We start from the raw sequence: 21,965 nt of genomic DNA on the forward strand, positions 1-21,965 counted from the left end.
ACAATGTCATTATTGTACCCTTGTGCAGTGCCCAACCTGCACAGCTGTACTTGGCAGCCGTGGAGCACCATGTGCAAAGGCACAGAGGCTGAGAGAGCTTGTGGTGGGTCCAAGCTTATTAAGGTAGGAGGAGTAGTTTGATGTTTGTGTGGGTGGATGTCGGGGTTGGGAAGGGAATGCTAAGTGTGGCAGAAGAGGAAGCCGGGAAGAAAAGTGGGGCCTTGTGACACCCCGCTCCGTGGTTTTGCTGAGCTTCAAAGTTGAAGCACCACCTCAGATCTTAACCCTCTGGGACATGCATTTTCCATCTTCCTCCCACCCTAGTTCTCCCAACCTCCACCCTCCAATTTGACCAGAATCTTGTGTTAGAAGACAGGCTGTCTTGTCTTGGATCAGAAGATAGGATTCCTGGGTAGGAATCAGGAGATATGGGTGTCAACCCTGCTCTACTGCTAGAAGCTACCAAGTGTTGGGAAAAAATCACTTCCATTCCCCAGGGACTTATTCTTTTCATCTGTAAAATGACAGCTCCAATGTCCATCCAGCCTCAAGATTCTGATGCTGTGATTCTATGGTTCCAAAGTTCTGTGATTCTCCAAGATTCTGTAATTTATGTCTAAGTGCCCACTATTCTCTGATTCCAGTGTCAAGCTACATGGATTCCCATCCTCGGTTCCTAAGGTGTGTGAGTGCAGCTCTAAAATTCTACTGTGGTGGAATCACACAAAACCAACTTTCACATTTTTTCAATGCTAAGACTTCATCGATGGCAAGATGCCCCATGATTTTATGATTTGAGAAAGAAAAAGAGAATTACTATCCATTCAAATATAACACAGCTGCCTTCTGATCACTTAGAATTTTTATTTCATTCTTATTGAAAGAACTATTTTAAACTTACTTAGACATAACTTTTTCAGTGTATCAATCTTGTGAGTCCTATAAAAGAAAAACACAATAGGGGACTTCCCTGGTGGTCCAGTGGTTAAGGATCTGCCTTCCAAAGCAGGGGACGTGGGTTCGATCCCTGGTCTGTGAACTAAGATCTGACATGCTGCGGGGCCTGCACGCCACAACTACTGAGCCCGTGTGCCACAACTAGAGAGCCCACGTGTCACAACTACAAAGCCCACGTGCTCTGGAGCCCGTGCGCCACAACGAAGAGCCCACGCGCCACAACTAAGACCCAATGTAGCCATAAATAAATAAATGAATGTTTTTTTAAAAAAGAAAAACACAATAGACATCCATCAATGAAGTGAGTCCTTAAATTTCTTTGCATTCATAGTCTAGACCTTCCAGATTGCTTTCAACTCAAAGCTGTTGATGTCCTTATTTTCTCACAGGTGTTATATAAAAAATATACATGTAAGCATTGCTGAAACGATATACACACTTGGCGAAACAAACCAACATAACTTGGAAGAAAATAACAAAGCAATTATTTTATATTTAATTTGATTTATCCATACATTTATGTAACTTTTGCTACTGAATTTATGAATAAATAAAACACGGTAACAGAAAACAGAGAATAAATAAAAATTACAAGCAAAAATAAGTAACAAAGATAAAAAGAAACAAGTAAAAGAAAAGAACATGTAAAAGGGCCAGGAGTGTGACATGAGAGTTATAAACCTATTGTTCCTTCCGTGGGTCCTAGTTCCAAAACATCTCTTGAAATGTGAGCATCTCACCACCTGGAACAGAATTTCAGAGCTTAAAGATGTCACATATTTGCCTCAAAACAGAAACTTTCAGTTTCGACTTCATCAGGTGCTCAGCAGAAGTGATGATGGGTACGATGCTGGAGGATAGCAGTAGAGCTGGACTTGACTGAGTGGCCGTGGCGCCCACAGGCTTCTCGGGGGCTTCTCAGCGCTGTTTTGATTCTGCATGAGTTCTGCTGTAAACGCTGGCTTCAGGGTGCAATGCCTGGGCGCTGGGACGTCACCATGTTTCCACACTAGATCTCAGCTCATGAATCTTTGAGTCTCAGGCCTTTGGGAAAATAAAGCACCTTGGTTATGGAACATCATCTCGCACCCACAGTGACCGGAGGCAGCCCACAGCCTTTTGGGCATAGAGACATGGACACAAAGTTAGCGGTGTGTGTGCAAGAGCAGGATGGGGATGGGAGGACCACCTGAGGCGTGATTCCCTTTTGTACCAGCGCTAGATCGTGATGGATACACAGCAACTGAGTTTTGGAAAAAGAGTATGGTGCCAGGGTGCCCTGAGGAGGTTCTAGAGAGAGGAGCATATTTTTAGGGCCATGTTGCCATGACAGCCAGTCATCTGGATCAAGAACCCAAGATCAGGGTACTTTGTGAAGCCTGGGTACCCAACTAGGAAGGATGACCCCACATCCTTCCAGCAAGAGGAGGGAACCTGCCCCTCTATCCTAGCTTCCTGCCTGCTGCTGGGCCACCTCCTTCCCCCACTGTCCTGAGTTTTCATCTCAGCTCCGACATTTACTAGCTCTTGCCCTTGGTGGAGCCCAGTTACTTGATGGAGCCTCTGTTTCCTCATCTGTAAAATGGGAGTAATGGTAATAAAATCTTAGAGGTTGTTGGAAGGAGTAAATGATTAGCTTGAATGTAATTCTTATAAGGTGCTTAGAGCATAGCAAGCATCTGAATCATCACTGGCATCATCTTCTTGAATGTCAGAGATGGAAAGGGGTTTACAATCCACGTGATTGATTGATTTAGCCACACCGTGCAGCAGGCAGGATCTTAGTTCCCTTACCAGGGATCGAACCTGTGCCCCCTGCATTGAGAGCTTGGAGTCTTAACCACTGGACCACCAGGAAGTCCCAGAATCCATGTGCTTTATGCTACATTTATTCTTCCTGCTTCCGATGAATATTGACTGAGGGGGCTCCCATATGCCAGGCTTTGTCTAGAAGCTGGGGAGACAGGTTGGGGAAGAGAGAAGAGGCCCCTGCCGCAGTTGTTCACAGGCTGGAGGAGCAAACAGTAATGAGCTCGTTCATCTGCCTTTGAAGTCACATCAATTTCCCCGACTGCCTGGTCCAGTGCCCATCTCATCAGGACATTCGCCAAGGGTGGGGAGGTGGGGTTAGGCTTCCTCAAGGAGGGGACAGCCAGCTTGAGACCTGAAGGGGTTCGCTGAGTTGGGGTGCTGAGAGGAGAGGTCCAACCTAGAAACCAGGAGATCATTCTGGTCCCCTTCTTTAGCGCCACCGCTGAGATCTGCCAGTTTTGTCTTCCAGACATCTCTGGAACCCGAACACACCCCTATGTCCCCATCCCCACCTGGGTTGACCAGCTTCCCCTGGAGAATTTTAACAGCCTCCAAACCAGTCTCCCTGCCTGTCCTCTTCTGCACAATAGCGAGAGGATCACTGCAGAAAGCAAAGCTGGCGCGTCCTTCCCCTGCTGAACGCCTTCCATATCTCTCCACCTCTGCAAGATAAAGTCATGACTCCTTCTAGCCCACCAAGCCCTGCAGCATGAGCCCCTGCAGACCCCCGCAACCTCCTCTCACCCGCCCCACATCCTGTCCACTCTGCACTTCATGCAGGGCCCCTTGACAAAGGTCCTTCCTGCCAGACCTTTGCACCCGCGGGGCCCTGTGATTAAGCACAATCTCCTATGAACCCTCAGCTGTGCTTCAGGCCTCAGTGTAAACACCCCCGGCCCTCCCTCCTTGGACCAGGTTGATCACCCTGTTCCCAACTCCACGATGCTTGCTGGAGGGTCCAGATTACCCCAACTGGATGCAGGACCCTAGTCCTCCTCTTACCTGCTGACTCCCAACGCCCAGCACAGGGTGCTCAGGAAATGCATGTTGCTAGAATGTTCTTAAACACATGCCCCATTCAGACCTCTTCCTTTGATCTCCATTTCTCCTCCCAGAAAGGGACATTATAAAACTCCCAGCAGGGCTACCCCGTAGTGAGTCATACAAAGCCTGTGATGTGTGCACAATAAACACTATATAACATTATTCCATTGTTTCCAGGCCAGTAACAGCTGGCTCCATGGAAGCAGGAGATTTCATTTTGTCAGTTCCAGCACTTTGTACATGGCAGGTACTATTTATTAGACATATAAATGAATGAATTAATGAGCTATGAATAAACACATGGTTGGCCATGGACAAAATACTTAATATCTGTATGTCATCTTTTCCTTATCTTTAAGATGGGGATGATAATAGACCTCTCACAAGGTTATTAAAGGTTTAAGTGTGTAAATATAGATAGAGTGCTTAGAGCAATGCCTAAATAGTATGTAATTATATAGATATACTATAAAGGTAATTATATAGATATATATATGCATTTGCTGTTATGGTGGTAACTACTATAGAAATTTATTTTATTTTTTGTTTTAATTTTTAAAAATTAATTTATTTTCGGCTGTGTTGGGTCTTCGTTGCTGCGCGAGGCATTTCTCTAGTCACGGCGAGCAGAGGCTACTCTTTGCTGTGGTGTGCGGGCTTCTCATTGCGGTGGCTTCTCTTGTTGTAGAGCATGGGCTCTAGGCGCGTGGGCTCAGTAGTTGTGGTTCGCGGGCTCTAGAGCACAGCCTCAGTAGTTGTAGCACACGGGCTGAGTTGCTCCGCGGCATGTGGGATCTTCCCGCACCAGGGTTCGAACCCGTGTCCCCTGCATTGGCAGGCGAATTCTTAACCACTGCACCACCAGGGAAGTCCTAGAAATTTATTTTAAATAGGTAATATATACAAATGGTAAGAAAAAAAAATCAAACAAAGAACAAAGGTTCATAGTGAAAAGTAAACCTGCATCCTTTCCTCCCCTTCCTTCAGGTATTCAATGCATATGCATATGATGCATAGGTAGATCTATTATCTTCCCAGTTTTACAGATGGAGAAACAGAGGCACAGAGAGGTTAGACTGAACTGAGCTCTACCAGCCTGGAGTTTTATTTTATTCTTATCTAACAGGGTTTCTCAACCCTGCACTACTGACATTTTAGGCTGGATGGCTCTTGGTTGGCAGGGTGGAGGGCTGTCCTGATCATTGTAGGATGTTTAGCAGCATCCCAGGCCTCTATACACTAGATTCCAGTAGAAACGTATCCCCTCCAACCCCCCAGTTGTGACAACCCCAAATGTCTTCAGACATTGCCAAATGTCTCCCTGGGAGGGTGGTGGCCCGCAGGGCAAAATCACACCCTGTTTGAGAACAAGTGATGTATAGGAATTGTATGATGGCCCTTCCCAGTTTCCTCTGTTTTCTACAGACAGTAGCATTAAAACTCTCTGCTCAGGGTCTAGTTTTCTTCTTTTACACCACTTCTTGGCGATCATCCACTCCCCTGGTTGTAGACAGAGGGAACTTCTCTTAAGCAGAGTAGTGGCAGGGGGTGGAGGAAGCGGTGAGCTGCCCACCCTGTGGGTAAGCCGGCCGGCTGACCAGAGTTTCCGGGGCGGGCCGTCAGCTGCCAGGGACGCCCCGCCCCACAGCGCGGTCTGGAGGCGGGACGGGGGGCGGGGAAGCTGCCGTGGGCGGGCTTGGGGGCGGGGCCACGTCCCGGACCGACCCCGTGCGACGTCACGGCGCCATGGTCCCGCCTCCCCCGGCCGGGGCGGCTGGCAAGCGCTGAGTCGCTGGGCACGCGGGGCTTCCGCGGCGCGCCGCTCGTGGTAGGTGGCTCCGGGATGGCGAGGGGGGGCCTGGGCTGCAGCTGCAGGCAGGGGGCCGCCTGCGGGTCGGCCTCGGGCGGCGGGGAGCCCTCGGCCCTCGCGGCTTCTTCCCGGGCCCGGCGCAGCTGCTCGGGTTCCGCGGCTGGGTGCTGGGAGGGAGGCGGCGCGGGAGGGCGGGAGGTTCGCGGATTCGCACCCGCCCGGCGCTGCGAACGCTTTCCCCCGGGTGCGGCGGACACCCGCCCCCCGTGACCGCGATTCTCGCTTCGGACCGTGCGCGGGGGAGACGCTCAGCGTGTGTGTCTGTGTGTGTTTGTGTGTGTGTTTTGCGGGGGAGGCGGCGTGTCTCCGCTGTCTGAGCCCCCGACCCCTCCCCGGCGTGCCCCACACGCGGGCGCCTGGACGCGCGGGGGGCGCGTTGAAGTTAACTTGCAGCCGCCGTGGAGTTACGAGGCGTATCTAAAGTGAAGGGGTTGGGGGTCGAAATCGCTGCCTGGGGAGTGGGGCGCCGAGAGCATGGGATAGGGGCAGCCCTGGTGAACTTGGGGGTCACCCGCAAGGAGGGGGGGCGGAATTTGACCAGAGGATCCCACCGCCCAGTAACCTCCCCTTCTCAGTGTGAGCTAAACGGGAGGTGCCTCGTAAAGCTGGGACGTGAGTGGCAGCAAGGGAAAGGGGCACGGTCACCAAGGTTGGGCACGCCTGGCCTGGCAAAGCCTGTTATTGTTATGTGGAACAGAGGTCGAGGTCTGGCTTTTCCACTCAAAGGCTGGTCCCCTCTGGAGGAAGGGTGGGAACCATCCTATTGAGTGCAGTAGTTAGAAGGGCTGATCGCCTTGTCTGCTTCCCCTTTTACAGACAGGGAAACTGAGGCTCAGAGATGTCTTGTGCCCACGGCCCTAGGTCCAACAGCTAGGATGTGGCAGAGCTGAAACTCACCCTTATGTGGCAGAGCTGAAACTCACCCTTAGGCCCCCTGACTTCATGCGTCTTATAGAGGTGTTGGGGTGGGAGGGCTGGTAAACTCCTACTCATCCTTCAGAAGCCTCCTTGGGCAGCACCTCCTCCTGGAAGCCTTCCCTGGCACTCCCCAGGCATTGTTGGGTGCTTCGTGTTTTGAATCTCACAGAGGTATCTGGCCCTTTCCCTCACTTATTAACCTCTTTGCAGGTCTGTCCCCCATTCTGGGCTGTGGGCACCTCTCCCCATATCCCATCTCAAATCCCTTCATTCAGCTGCGTGTCTAGATGGTTAGGCCAAGCTTCTGTGTTTGGACAAATTTTGGTGTGACTCACTCTGGTTTAGTAGTGATGTGGACTGGGCGAGTCATTCCCCCTCACTCATCCTCAGTTTCCATGACTGTGAAATCGGGTTTATTGTGTCATTTATAAATGAACCGTTTTAACTCATCAAATCCCAATTGTATAATATTGTTACTATTATTTACTTAATATATATATCACCTTCTTTTTTAAAATCTCATGTAATTTTTTAATAGTAGCTTTATTGAGATGTAACTCATATGCCATACAATTCACCCTTTTAAAGTATTTAATTTAGTGGATTTTAGGGTTTTCAGAGTTGTGCAACCATCACCACTGTCTAATTCTAGAACATTTTCATCACCCAAAAGGAAACCCTGGGCCCATCAGTGGTCACTCCCAATCCACCCCCCCCCAACCCCAGCCCCTGGCAACCACTAATCTACTTTCCACCTCTGTGGATTTGCCTGTTCTGGACATTTCCTGTAAATGGAATCATGCACTATGGCCTTTTGTGATTGGTGCTTTTCACTTAGAGTGTTTCCAAAGTTTGTCCACATGCTAGTATGCAGTACTTCGTTACTTTTTATTTCAGTATTTCATTCTTTTTAATGGCTGAATAATATTCCATTGTATGGTTATACCTCATTTTATTGATCCATTTATCAGTTGTTGGGCATTTGGGTTGTTGCCATTTACGGGGCTGTTACGAGTAGTGCTGCTGTGAGCATTCGTGTACAAGTCTTTGTGTGGCGTATGTTTTCAGTTCTCTAGGGTACAGCCCTAGGAGTGGAATTGTAGGGTCATATGGTAATTCTGTGTTCCACCTTTTGAGGAAGTGGTAAAACATTTTCCAAAGCAGCTTCACCATTTTATAGTCCCACCAGCAGCAGATGAGGGTTGGGATGTAATCTTAAACAAATGTAGCCTTCAGCAGACCTAATCTTTGAAATCACTGGCTTTGATGTGCTCGTTAGAAATTAACACACATGAAATTAATGTGCATGAAACTAACACACGTGAAGTTAAGCTCCTCCTTAGCAGAGTAACTGGGAATGCCTCTGAGACCATCAGTTAGGGAAACAGATCAAGCCTGTGGACGTCTTAGGCGAGGTACGTGTGCACTGTGTCCCTTCTGTTCCTGAGCGGGATCAGGGGAGGCCACGAGGAACCCAGGGGCTTGCAGTGCCCAACCCAGGACCCAGCACAGGATCTGGTAGTGCCTTTAGGGACCTCTGCGTGAGATGAAGGAAAAGCGGGGAGGACAGCTCAGACCTTCCCACACCAGGCCAGCGGGGGTCTCTTGACAACTGAGGCTCCATGTGGAGGCCAGGGAGACCCTTGGTGGGTTTCCTAGACTGCAGCCCTAAAGGAGGGCCTGTCCCTTGGCTCGGAAGTGGGGTCTGGTCCTGCCTGTGTTCCACCTGCTACCACTACGCTCATCTGAAGGTGACCTCCCCCGGTGGCCACATGGTTCCCTTAGATACACCCTAAGTGAGCCACTGCTTATTTCCAGAGATGCCACCCCCAGGCCTGAGGCCAGCAGTACTGAGCGACAGATGCCCCACCTGTGACACGCTGGACACACAGACACCCCCTTCCCTCCTCTCGGGTGTCGTCCCCTCACCTGGGTCACCCACCTCTTCCCACGTGCTCTTTGCCTTCCATGAGGCCAGGCTGCAGGGAAGATCCTAGGTCAGAGGGTGGCAGCATCACAGGATAACAAAGGGGTTTGAAGGTCATCCGTTCTTCACGAGGTTCAGCCTGTAACCTGCTGGTTCGGGAACTTCAACCAGCCTTGGGCTCTGCATTCCTGGGTCCCAGCCACCGGCCTCTTCCCACCTGGGCAGCTGCTCTTTGGGAGGGCTGTGGAGACCAGGCCTTCTGGTGTCCGTGTCCAGCCCCTCCTGCTTTTATTCACTTGTGCATACTTTCCCTCTTGGCCTTTTAAAGTCCTGATTTCCTGTGCACGAAGAAGGCAGCCTGGGGAAACGGAAACAGGGTTGAGGAGGCTAGTCAAGGGGCTGCCCCTTGCTGGGCCTCAGTGTACTCTGCTGGGGAATGGGCATGGACTGAATGCAGTACCACCTTGGGAATCATAAAGTGTTCAGATACTTTACCGATGTGGCTTCGTGGATCAATTTGTAGCAGGAGTGGCAGGTCAGAAGTGGCTGGTATTGACGACTTGAAAGCCCGGGTGTGGCCTGCGTGGCTTTGATTTGCCATGTGGCGGCGTGGAAGCCTCCCCACTTAACGCCCATTCCTACTGCCTGCAAAGCCCCTTGCTCTCTGCAGGCACATCCACCCTGAATAGGGCTGCTCCAGAGAAGGTTCTGGGATGCCTGCCCCTTCCCATGCCCCTGCTTGGGTCTCCTCCACCCTGGGCTGCCGCGTCCCGAGGAGGATTTGTGGGAATGAGTCATTCAGATCAGCCTGAGAGCTGGGCTAAAAATTGCAGGGAAGGACCGAAGAGGGCAGTGCCCACGTGCCCTGGGGAACGTCTGGGGCTGCCGCCCGGAGAAGCTGCTTGTTATCCTGCTTGCTCAGAAGGTGGGCAGCAAGGGCAGGGCAGCTGCCCGGGCTGCTAAGTGAATTTTGCATCAACCAGACTTTTGACCCACGTGGCTGTAGCCAGAAGGTGGGCATGTGGCCAGAAAGCGGGCTGGGTGATAGCATCCTCCAGGGCTCAGACCTGTGTTCGAATCCGGCCAGTCCACTTAGGGGCGATGGGTCTGGGTTCCCTAGCTGCCTTCCCATGCCTCAGTTTTCTCATCTGCAGAACAGAAGCGCAAATGGGACCTGCCTCCTGCAGTTGTTGATGGGAGGGATCGGGGATAAAGTATTGGGGTTGGCCAAAATATTCGTTCGGGTTTTTCCGTAACATTTTTTTTTTCTTAATTTAATTTAATTTATTTATTTTTATTTTTGGCTGCATTGGGTCTTCGTTGCTGTGCACAGGCTTTCTCTAGTTGTGGCGAGCGGGGGCTACTCTTCGTTGCGGTGCGTGGGCTTCTCATTGCTGTGGCTTCTCTTGTTGCGGAGCATGGGCTGTAGGCGCACAGGCTTCAGTAGCTGTGGCACTCAGGCTCCGTAGTTGTGGCTCGCGGACTCTATAGCGCAGGCTCAGTAGTTGTGGCGCACAGGCTTAGTTGCTTCGCGGCATGTGGGATCTTCCCGGACCAGGGCTTGAACCCATGTCCCCTGCATTGGCAGGCGGATTCTTAACCACTGCGCTACCAGGGAAGTCCCTTTCCGTAACATCTTATAGAAAAACCCAAATGAACATTTTTGCCAACCTAATACCTACCCTTCTGTCAGGCAAAATGCAAGGCCCCAAGGTCAGACAGGATCTTCGGAGACACTTGAACGTGTCCCTTTGTGAGCCTCGGCTTCCCCATCTGTCCAGAGGCAATAATTATAAATAAAATGTCAACAGGACTTACTGGGTGCCAGGCAATGTTCTAGGTACTTTATGTACTTGAACTCATTTAATTCTCCCAGCAGCCCTCTGAGATGTACACGCTGAGGCACAGAGAGGTGAAGTAATTTGCATAAGGTCACCCAGCTAGGAAGTGGGAGAGAGAGGGTTTGAATCCAGAGTCTACACTCTTATTTTTCATCTTACCCTCTTCTTGATACCCTGTCTTAATGCCTAGCACACAGAAAACTCTCAGAAAATGTCAGTTGCTATTATTACATTATTATAGAATTATTCCTACATATTATATGATTGTAAAATTATGTTATTAATAATTGTTCATCCCTTTTCCTGCCTCTTAGTGGCTGAATAATATTCCATTGTATGGTTATACCCATTTTATTTATCCATTTATCAGTTGTTGGGCATTTGGGTTGTTGCCATTTACGGGGCTGTTACGAGTAGTGCGGCTGTGAGCATTCGTGTACAAGTTCTGTCCTAGACGGACAGAACAAGCAGGGCTCTTGGCTTGTGAAGACTAGATCCCTACCCCCCTCCCCAATGTCCCCCCACTCCCCCCACTCTCATGAACAGTTGGGGGCTGGACAAGAGCTTGGAGGCAACTGAGTCCCAGCTCTGCTTCCGCCTTGCTGTGTGACATTGGGCAAGGTGCTTCCCCTCTCTGAGACTCAGTTTCCCCACCTGTGAAATGGGCAGGTAGGGCTGTAACAAGCTGCCAGTCAACGGCTTCGCTCTGCAGGTTGGTTTTTGTGTAGCTCCCACAGTGCTGTATTTTATTTTATTTTAATTAATTTTTATTGGACTGTAGTTGCTTTACAATGTTGTGTTAGCTTCTGCTGCACAGCAAAATGAATCAGCCATACATATACATATATCCCCTCCATTTAGGACACTCCCAGTACATTAAGGAGAGTTCCCTGTGCTATACAGTATGTTCCCATCAGTTGTCTATTTTATACATAGTATCAATAGTGTATATGTGTCAATCCCAATGTAGTGCTGTATTTTAAAATGAGAAAACATTCAAATAATTTTAGAGAATAATTCCAGTGTCTCACTTCTTGGAAACTCAAGAGCTTGGGCCAAACTAGAGTGGCCTGAAGCTGCCCCATTGATGGCCTGGGCTGTCCTGATCGCTCCCCACGGTCCCCTGGCCCCGAGAGCCCCCTGGCCCAGTGCACGCCTTCAGGGCTCTGAGGACACCAGGGACCTGCCTGGGTGTCACTTGAACAAGCAGATCCGTTGCTTTAAAAAGTAATATAGGGCTTCCCTCGTGGTGCAGTGGTTAAGAATCCGCCTGCCAATGCAAGGGACACAGGCTTGAGCCCTGGTCCGGGAAGATCCCACATGCCGCAGAGCAGCTAAGCCCGTGCGCCACAACTACTGAGCCTGCGCTCTAGAGCCTGTGAGCCACAACTACTGAAGCCCACGCACTACAGCTACTAAAGCCTGAGCGCCCTAGAGCCTGTGCTCCACAACAAGAGAAGCCACCGCAATGAGAAGCGCACACACCGCAATGAAGGGTAGCCACCGCTCACCGCAACTAGAGAAAGCCCACGCGCAGCAACAAAGACCCAACACAGCCAAAACCATTAATTAATTAATTAATTATTTTTTTAAAAAGTTTTAAAAAATTGGTATATTTTTTAAACCACTGGTTTTGATGTTCTCCAAGAGTCTTTCCAGCTCTGCTTTTCTAGGTCATTGGAGGCTGTGTGAGGCCTCTGATACCTCTTCTGCCACTGTAAACCCTCAAAGCTTTTAACACACCCTTGTCCCCATCCCACACTCCCCGGGTGAGGAGCCCCTGTCTCTGGACCCCAGGTTCCCGCCTTACCTGGTCCAGGTCCCTGCTTAACCCACAGAGTTATTTGGGGCCAGCCGAGGTCCCTCTGCTGTGAGCACTGGCGGGTGTGTGTCCATGTACCAGCGCATCCACATCAGCTGCACAGCTGCTGGGACACCATCCCATACCCTCTCCCTGTCCTCACAGGGTATCAGGGAGACATTTTTGTTATTGACAACTCCATTTCCCAGAAACTGAGACTCGAGTCACTTTCCCGAGGTCACACAGGCCTGAAGTGACAACACCGGGATTCGAACCCAGATCTGCCCAACTCCAGTGGCTGCCCGAGGGAGTCATCCATCCATCCCATCACTGCACGGAGAGCCACGGAGTGATGTCTGCAGTAATTGGCGTGTCCCCTGCACCTGGCCCTGGGCCTGGGTCATACTGGGCACTCAGTAACTTGCTGAAAAGGGACATGCTACAGGTTCTCAGCTAGAGGCCGGGTGCAGGATTCAGGAAGCCACCAGGTGCCACTTTTTCCGGAGTGCACCTTCTGGTAGAGGCAGCAAACGAGAAAAAGGGTAAATCACATCTCTGACCCAAGGTGCCGAGCTGGGAAACTGGGGACCACACCTCTCAAACTTAAACACTTTCACGAATCCCCTAGAGCTCTTGCCAAAGTGTAGATCCTGATTGGGTGGGGTGGGGACAGGGCCTGTGACTGCCTTTCTAGCCGGCTCCTAGCAGATTCTAGTGCTGCTTGTCTAAAGACCACACTTGGAGCAGTGACAGCCTATATCAGAGGTCAGGAAACGACAGCCCCTGGGCCAAATCCGGCCCATTTGCTTGTTTGTGTAAGTAAAGTTTTACTGGAACACAGCCACGCTTTTACTTACATTTTGTCTATGGCTGCTTCAATCTACAGCGGCAGAGCAGAGTAGTTCCAACAACGCTGTGGTCTGCAGGACTGAAAATACAACAATTATTGGGCCCTTTACAGAAAGTCTGGCAGTCTCAATCTACTCATCTCTTGGGTTCCTTCAAGTAATAATATTTTGTGATTTGGTGAGTGTAAGGTGGTAATAAAAAGAATGATTGCAGTTAACATTTGAGGGCCGCCTGGGTACTTTATGGGTAGTTCACTGCTGTATCCATTTTATAGGTGAGAAAACTGAGGCTCATAGGGATTGGGTTGCTGGCCCAGAGACTGGGGGGGCCAGGAGCTGGGTGAGGCCGGTTGGAACCAGGTCAGCTCATTCTTTTTACATGAGAGCTTTTGCCTGGACGTTTTTCACGGAGCGCAGAGAAGCTTTTGTTTCGATTTCAACCCGTCCAAGGGTGCTCAGGTACCTTCATTTCTTTATTTGTCTGTTCTTCCATTGAGTCAACAAATATCCTTGCAGCCCATGCTGGGAGTTGGGGGCCTTGCTGAGTCCTGAGAAGATGTGGGGGATGCCCAGCCCTTTGCCTTCCGGTGGAGGAGGCCATGCAGGCTGCTAAGCGCTTTGAGGGACATTGACACAAGGATGGGAGGCAGTCAGGGAAGGCTTCCTGGAGGAGGGGATATAAATTATATCAATAGGAGTTAGCTGGGTAGAGGAAGGCAGGAAAGGTTTTCTGGGAGAAGGGAACCACAGCCACAAAACTGGGCTTTGTAGGTTAGAGTTCATGGCACTGAGATTTTAGTATGTTTGCGTGTGTATGTGGTGGGTGGGAGGGTGTTAAAATTGGCCAGGTCAGAGAACCTGGATTTTACCCTGGAGAATGAAAAAGAGTTTTCCTCTCCAAGTCCCCTTCTACCCTCTGATGACTTCCTGGACAGAGTCTTCACTAGGTGCTACCTCAGTGTTTCTCTCCGGAGTCCTGTGGATTAAGAAAGAGCAGACCCCCACTGGGCCCCGCTGGGGTCCTTGGGCAGGCGGCAGTCTCCAGCTAGAAGGCAGAAGGACCGCTTCCTTTGCGTGTGTTTTTGCAGTTACTTTTAATTAGGGCGTGTTTTTAATTTAAGCTGGGGGGTTAGAGTTTCCTTTGAAAATGTTTTAACGATATTGAATCCATTTAACAAAAATATTAAGTAGGTGAGAGTAAAGGGGGTTCTGGCTGTAGCCAGCATCATGAAGGTGGTCTTCAGCAGGTGGGAATTTTGGGAGCCCCGTGGCGGGAGGGGGCCAGACCAGCAGCAGCCTTCTTCTTAATATTCTGCTCTTTCTCTGAAGCCCCAGGGGCCTTGACCTGGGGTGGGGCTGGGGGAGGACTCCACTAGCCATGGTGGTACAGGCGTGGGTCCTGGTTCTCGCTGGGCAGCCGTGGTTCTCGCTGGGCAGCCGAGGTTCCTGTTCCAGGCTACTCCCTCTCCCCCTTGCCCCTCCTCCCTCACGCCCTGTGTCTGTCTTGGTCTCTATTTTTGTTGCTCCCTGTCTGTCTCTCTGATCCCTGTCTCCCTCTTGTTTATGTCTCTCCCCTGTCTCTGTCTCCCTTCATCTCTGTCTCTCCTTGTTTCTCTCTCCCACATCTCTCTCCCACCTCTGTCTCTCTGCATCCCTGGTTCCCCCATCTCTATCTCTGTCTGTCTGTCTGTCGTCTCCCTCCCCCACCTGCACTACTTCCCCTTCTCCTCCCCCGACGCACACACCCTAACACCACTCTTCCTTGCTTTCCCTTCCTCCATCTCCATCCCACTTCCTTTGGCCGTGAGTGATATCCTGCCTCAGAACCATCAGAGCCCTTGCAGAGCCGGGCGACCCGGCCAAGCATCCCCAGTGGAGGTGTGGGAGGCTTGGTGTGGGCCGCTTCCCCAGTGAAGAGAGGGAGATTAGGAGGTCTGTGGAGGCCATGCCGTAGTCCAGGGTTTGGAATCTAGCCCTGGCCCCAGGCCGTGGGGGCCCAGGGTGCGGAGAGGGAGCCTGGGTTGACAGCAAGAGGGCTGAACGCTGCTTTCGGTTTGATCGAGGATCCTGGCTCCCAGGAGTAGGTGCGAGGCCCATGGGATGTCGCCTTTGCCCTTCCTTGGGCCACCTAGAGGCTGTGAGCTCCACGGGCAGGCACCACGCAGTGTGTCCTTGGCTCCCCTTGAGCATGCAGTAGGGCAGCAGTGCATATTTAAGGACTGAGAGTTTGGGGGAGCATAGCCAGATTAGAGATTGGGTCCAGCCCCTTCCTTTCGCCAGTGCGGAAACTGATGTCTAGAGAGTTGAGGTGATTTGCTGAGGATCGTGCGAACAGGTTTGGAGCACAGAGCAGAGTCTGGGTCCCCGACCCCAAGCAAGACAGGGAGAGCAGGTGAGTGCTCTAGTGGCCCTCTGTAGGTGTCCTGTGAAAACCACCTCTTAGGAGGCGGGAGACTCGGGTTTGAGGCCACCTTGCCCTCCTGCTGGGGGACCCTGGGCAAGCTTTTCCTCCCTGGAGCCCCTCTCTGTCTCTGCATACCCTCCAGGTAACGATGCACAGTCCTGAGGACTGCAGACGGGGTCGGGTCTCTGGGGTCGGAGGCTGCTGACCTCACAGCGGGTAGACAGTGTGCTTGTTCTCAGCAGTGTCTGTGGCTGCCCTAGCCTTGGGAACCTTAGTCCTCTGGTTATATTGTGGGTTCGCTGGGGAAACCCAGAAGGAGAAGACATAACTCCCTATTGCCTGCAGAGGACGGAGGGGTACTCCTCCTCCCCCGACTCCAGGCCCCGAGATCGGCCCCCGCCCACCTCTCGCCTCCTCACCCCTTGTGAGAGGGTTCCTGGTAGTGCAGTACCTTTGAACAAGCAGCAGCACCCCCTGGAGGGCTTGTTCTACACAGCTTGCTGCACCCCATACCCAGAATCCCCCATCCAGCAGGTCTGCAAGGGGCCCAAGAATTTGCATTTCTTACCGGTTCCCAGGTGCTGCAGGATGCAGCTGTCTGGGAACCCAGTTTGAGAACCACCATAGTAGTGCATGCTCTAAAACCAGGCAGTGTAGGCTTAAGACCCTGCTCCACTATCTCCCTGCCTTGAGCTCTCAGGCGAGGACTTTACCTCTCTGTGCCTCCGCTTCCTCGTCTGTGAAATGGGATAATAACAGCACCCGTCTCATAGATTAGCTGTGAGAATTAAATGAGCTAATACATATATACTTCCTAGAACAGTGCCCGGGCACGGAGTAAGCGCTATATCCATGTTTGCTGTTATTACAATTACTGTTGTTGTTATTTTTATTACCATTATAATTTCCCTTCTCCCCCACCCACACCCCCAGACTGTTCTGCTTATGGGGAATCCTTTGCCGGTCTCCTAATTTGCAGCGCACATTCACACCTCCGGGCCTCTGTGATCAAGCGCTGCCCTCCCCCTGGGGTGCTTCCCCTCCCCTCTGCACCTGCTAAAACGCAGCCCACCCTTTTAGACTCAGCACAGATTCCTGCTTGGGCCTCGCCACGCCCCCGCCCTGCCCCAGCCAGAATCCACAGCCTTCTGACTTCCCTGATCCCATGACTTACTTCCCTAATCCAGCTCTCACTTCATTCAGCCCGTCATCCAGTTACCTGGGCATCAGTCTCCCGTGGTGACCCACAGGTTCCTTCAGATCCGACTTCTCCAGGCTTTGATGGCACAAGGAAGGTCACCTTGGAAACGTTACCCGCAAAGTACAGCCTTGATGTGTTTCAAGAAGGCCGGCCCCATCGGCAGCCTCCCGGTTGTGAGGTGGAGCCCTGTTTGGGATGTGGGATTTCCCTAATTCGTAAGAGCATGAGCTTGGCGTCTGAAAGCCCCAGTTCAAATCTGAGCTTTACCATTTAGCGCTGTGCCGCCTTGGGTAATTTTCTTAGTTATTTGTACCCTTCACATCTTCCGTTTAAAGTGACACTATCTGTCATCATTGATGTCAGTAGGTTTTGGTGAGGATTCAATGGGGTCTTATTTATGCAGCGAATATTGAGCACCTTCTGTATGCCAGACTCCGTGCTAGGCACTGGGGATCCAGCAGTGAACGAGACACACCATCCCTGCCCTTGGGGCGCTGACGTTTTAGGGGGAAAGACAGACGCACAGAGAGATGTATTAGGGTTCGCCAGAGAAACAGAAGAACCAGTGGGACATGTAGAGAGAGACAGATGTATTTTAAGAGGAGATTTATTGCAGGAATTAGCTCACCCAGTTATGGGGGCCGAGAAACCCCATGATCTGCCATCTGCAGGCTGGAGACCGAGGAATGCTGCTGGTGTAAATCAGTCCGAGTCTGAAGGCCTGAGAACCAGGAGCATCTGTGTGTGAGGGCAGGAGATGGATGTCAAGCATGCATCTCCAGCAGAAAAAGAGCAAATTCCTTCCTCCAGGTTTTTGTTCTCAATGGATTGGACGATTCCCGCCCACATTGCTGAGGGCGATCTTTAGGATCTTTACTCCTTTAGGATCTTTTTTTTTTTTTTTTTTTGGTGGTATGCGGGCCTCTCACTGTTGTGGAGCACAGGTTCCGGACGCACAGGCTCAGCGGCCATGACTCACGGGCCCAGCCGCTCCGCAGCATGTGGGATCTTCCCGGACCGGGGCATGAACCTATGTCCCCTGCATCGGCAGGTGGATTCTCAACCACTAGCGCCACCAGGGAAGCCCCTCCTTTAGGATCTTTACTCCGTCTAACAATTCACACGTTAATCCTTTCCAGAAACACCCTCACAGACACACCCAGAATGTTTGACCAGCTATGTGGGCATCCCTTAGGTTGCCCATACAATTAACAGGTTGACACATACAATTAACCATCACAGGAGAAGTACAGGAATCACAGTGGCATTGTTCCCGGAGGATGTGCTGGGAAGGAGGTAGGCCGTGTGAAGAACTCTGGGCACAGTCTGGCAAGTAAGAGGCCCTCAGCAATTGGTAATTGTGATTATTACTATTGTTATTACCGTAATTATTAGAGGAGATGAGAAGGGAAGGGAGGTGTCACAGGGAGAAGGTATAGTGTCAGTGACAGTATAGGGACAAGAAGGCATTTGGTGTCACAATCATGATATTTGTAGCCAGTGTTTACTGATAACCCAGTGTGTGCCAGGTATTCCGCTAAGGGCCTCCTAGGGACAAAAGTCATCTCACCCTCCAGGGAGGTGCATTTTTATCCTCATTTTCAGATGAGGGGAATTGGGCCTCTTATCTGGGGAAGTGGAGGGATGGGATTTGAACCCAGCCCTTCTTCGGGGGGCCTGCAGGCTCCATAAGTGAGTAGTGGGAGGTGAAACTGGTGGGGCCGGGGCAGGTGCGGAAGGCTGGACTCTTGCCTTGAAGCCCAGAGGTCGTTTAGCATGTCTTCCTGCTGGAGACCCTGGGTGGTCCTGGGCTGCATGGGGCGGGGAGGTCCATAGCACATCATCTTCTCATCTTCTGGTCCAGGAAAACCAGTGTGGGGTAAAAGCCCCACACGGATGGGTGAGAAGGGGTGGCTCTTCCCTGGCCTGCTTCTGGTGAGGTCGACTGGTGGGTGGCAAGTTCCCCGTGGGGCCGGGGGTGTGGCAGGAAGTAGTGGGCACAGCCAGACCCATTGGCGGAAAGCCCACATTTTGGAGGGTGAGGACACCCAGGTGTGTGTGCACCTTTACTGAAAGGCTGTGATTTTGCTTACTGTCACTGTCTCCCAGCTCTGCTGTCTGGGACGTTCTCCACTTAGGACTAGGGACAGCAGGAGCCCAGATGAAGCAGGTAATGAGGACTCAGGAGGTTTCTGTGTGTCTCCATCCATTCATTTCTCAAATACCTAAATCCCTATGACTTGCCAGTTTCTGAGCAAACAGCTGCATCTTTATCTTTTTGTGTGTGATGTCATTGACACCTCACAATGACCCATGAGGCAGGCATCAAGAGGAGCGCTTATTTGGTGGAAAGATGGGGCTTTTGGGTCAGACGCACTTGAGTTGGCTCGTGCACAATCTGTGAAACCTTGGGCCAGCCCCTTCCCCTCTCTGGGCCTCAGTTTCCTCACCTGTAAAATGGGGATGATATTAGTGACCATCTCTTGAGTTCCTGGCACGATTATAGATAAGGTTATGTGGTGCCTGACGCATAGACGTGCTCAGTAATTCACAGTGATTGGGTTTGTGTTGTTCACCCATTTTATAGATGAGGAAACTGAGACTCAGAGAAGTTCAGGGACTCTCTCCACAGCATCTTGCTCCCTGGCTCTGTTCCTATTGATGTCTGGGCAAGTCTGCAGATTCAGATACTCTCCAACAAGGTCCCAGGCCCCCTCAGAGCTCCAAACCATTTTCCTTTAAGGAAAGGCCATTCACTCACTCTGAATCTGGCTTCCAGAAGTCAGTGAACTGTGGGGAGACGGTTGTCATCATGGGTTCCTCCCTTTGATTTTTCAAGTGTTTGTGTTCTGAGCAGCTCTTGAAGCTCTTTGAAATTCTTTCTTTTCCACGTGCTTCAGGAGCAAGTGAGAGGGAGGAGGGTCTCCCAGTCCTGGGCTGTATTTGTCCAAGAGGGAAGCAGCAGGGCAGGTTGATGTCCCAGAAAACTAGGTTCCCAGGAATGTGCTGCTTGCAAATTGTGCTCTTAAGACCCCCACGCAAATCCCACCCCCGTCCCCTGCTCAGATGCCTTAAAGATCACCTGGACGAAGACCTGTCTTATCTGGGAACATTACATCAGCAAGTATTTGTTACCCGCTTGCTTTGTTCTTGGTCAAGCCTTTCTACCTTTTTGGCTGTCGGCCACTGCAAAACCTCTACAACAAAGAAGTGCAATCAGAAAAGCCATGAACTACAATTAAGGGGCAGGGGAAGGGGGAAGTTAATCAAAGACTTTCTAAGCATAAAGTATCAGAGCAACCTTCTGACCTCTGGTAAGGATATTCTCGGGTTAGTTTCGCTTGAGGAAAACTCAGATCCACACTCTTGGGGCAGAAGTGAGAGTGGTTAGCTGGCTCCAGCCATCACTGTGAGTCTTCAAATAAGACTTTGGAAATCAACGTTGCTTAGATTGTCAAAACAAATTTTTTAAAAAGTCATGCTGGGGCCTGGGAGAAGACCACTTGAGTGGTAAGTGTGCAGAGGTCAAAAAGAGTCTATTATGTGTCTGTATCAGTTGGCTTTGAGTGGTAAAATCCGAATTTAAAATAGTTAAGGTGGAAGATAAGGGAATTTATTGAGTTAGGTAAATGGTTAAGTCCAAAGGTAGACTGCCTTCAGGTACAGCTGTATCCAGGTGCTCCACTGTCTCAGAGCACTCTCTCTTTTGCTGTCTGTCTCTCAGATGGGCTTTCTTCTGTGATGGCTTCTTTCTCAGGCATGCTGTCCCCAGTAACATCTCCAGGCATACATCCTGCTAATTTAGCTATCTCAGCTATAAGAGAACTATTTCTCTAATAATTCTTGCAAATTCTGGGATTGATTCCTATTCATCCACCTGGAGTCTCTTACCCATCCATGAGCATCTATACCCTCTCACTGACCAGACCTCAGCTGCTGGTCTTGGGCATGGGGTCAGCTGTACCCCAGTCACAAGGACAGATCCCAGAAGACTGGAGAATGCATTCTCAGCAGGCAGGTTGACAGATGCCCACACCAGTGGTGGAGCAGCAATGAAAGGGAAAGGCAGGGTTTATGTCCTGGGGGAGAAAGTGGAAGCAGGCACTGCCCTTAATGGAGTATTTAATCTGCTCCAATATGGTATTAAAGCCTTTACGTGTATTTAGCTGCTCTCCTCTTTCACAGGTAAGAAAATGAGGCTCAGAGAGGTTAAGTGACTCACTTAAGGTCACAGAGCTGACAGGTGGAGAATTCAAACTCACCTCCATCTTCCTGTAAAACCCATTTTTTTTTTCACAGCTCTCTGATACCTGGGGAAACTTAGTAACCTGCAGAGTGAGCTCAAAAAATAAAATATGAATGCCTTTGGGTGGGCCAAGCTCTGTGTTAAGGTTGGGAAGAGAAAAAAAAATTTTTTTTAAGACTGTAGGACCCCTCAGTCCATGAGCTCCTGACATTCAAGGAGGTGCAAACAGCAGTTATCATAGAGAATGGTAAGGGGTGGACATAGGGGACCGGGAGACATAGTGGAGTGCTTACTACAAGCTGGGTGTTCAGGGAAGATTTTTCTGGAAAAGGTGATGCTTAAGTAAAGGCAATAACAAACAGGCCAAGGTAAGGATGAGGAGAGGGTATGTAGGTACCAGTTAGTTGGGGCTCTTGAGTAACAGAGACAGAAACCCAGTTTCCATGGAATTAAGCAAAAAAGTAAATTTATAGGCTCATGTAAAAAGTTGGGGGGTAGTGATGGGTTCAGGCATGGGTGGATCCAGGAGGCCAACTAATATCAGTGATTCATGTCTCTATCTCTCAGCTCCACCTTCTTGGGTTGACCTCAGTCTCAGGAAGGCTCTGAAGTGGTGACTAGAAATGGCCCTGTACCCTACTTGTTTCTCCTCCCCAGAGGATCTTGCGAGAGTCTCTAGCCAACTGCCAATGACCTAGATTGAGTCATGTATCCATCCCTGAACCAGTACTGTGACCTGGGAGCAGAATGCTATCATTATCCAGGCCGGGGTCAGGTGTCCGCACCTGGAGTCTAAGGTAGACTGAGAATTGTGGATAGGAAAATCAGGGGTGCATGGCACCCTCCGGGCTGATAGTAGTAGTTCTGTTTGGCCAGGGCTCGGGGTCAGATTGCAAGGCCCCCATAAGCCATGTGAAGAATTACCTCCTGAAGGTAGTGGGGAGCCTTGGGGAGTCTCAGCAGTGTCGTACAGGGAGAAAGTGACAGGCCCGCTGTGCAGAGAGGGGCAAGAGCAGGGGGCCAGGTCGGAGGTGATGGTGCTTTGGGGTGCTGGACAAGGCTGAGTGGTGAGCTGGATCAGGCTCATGGAAGGGAA

The 21,965-nt window shown here is 50.7% G+C and overlaps 1 protein-coding gene across 7 annotated transcripts in view; it reads left to right on the top strand.

Annotated features, from left to right (window-relative positions):
- The first annotated feature begins 5,511 nt into the window (after positions 1 to 5,511).
- TPST2 (tyrosylprotein sulfotransferase 2) overlaps positions 5,512 to 21,965 on the top strand; it is a 59,300-nt gene continuing 42,846 nt past the window's right edge. For 2 of the 7 annotated variants that reach the window (XM_059039517.2, XM_067016129.1), the window contains exon 1: positions 5,559 to 5,641. The gene's annotated coding sequence lies outside the window, so the exon portion shown is untranslated. Of the gene's footprint in view, positions 5,642 to 21,965 lie in introns of all 7 variants that reach the window. The other 5 variants (XM_059039518.2, XM_067016130.1, XM_059039515.2 and 2 more) reach the window with 4 other exon arrangements.

Source organism: Kogia breviceps, chromosome 15 (genome assembly GCF_026419965.1).
Source record: "Kogia breviceps isolate mKogBre1 chromosome 15, mKogBre1 haplotype 1, whole genome shotgun sequence".
Lineage (NCBI taxonomy): Eukaryota > Metazoa > Chordata > Mammalia > Artiodactyla > Physeteridae > Kogia > Kogia breviceps.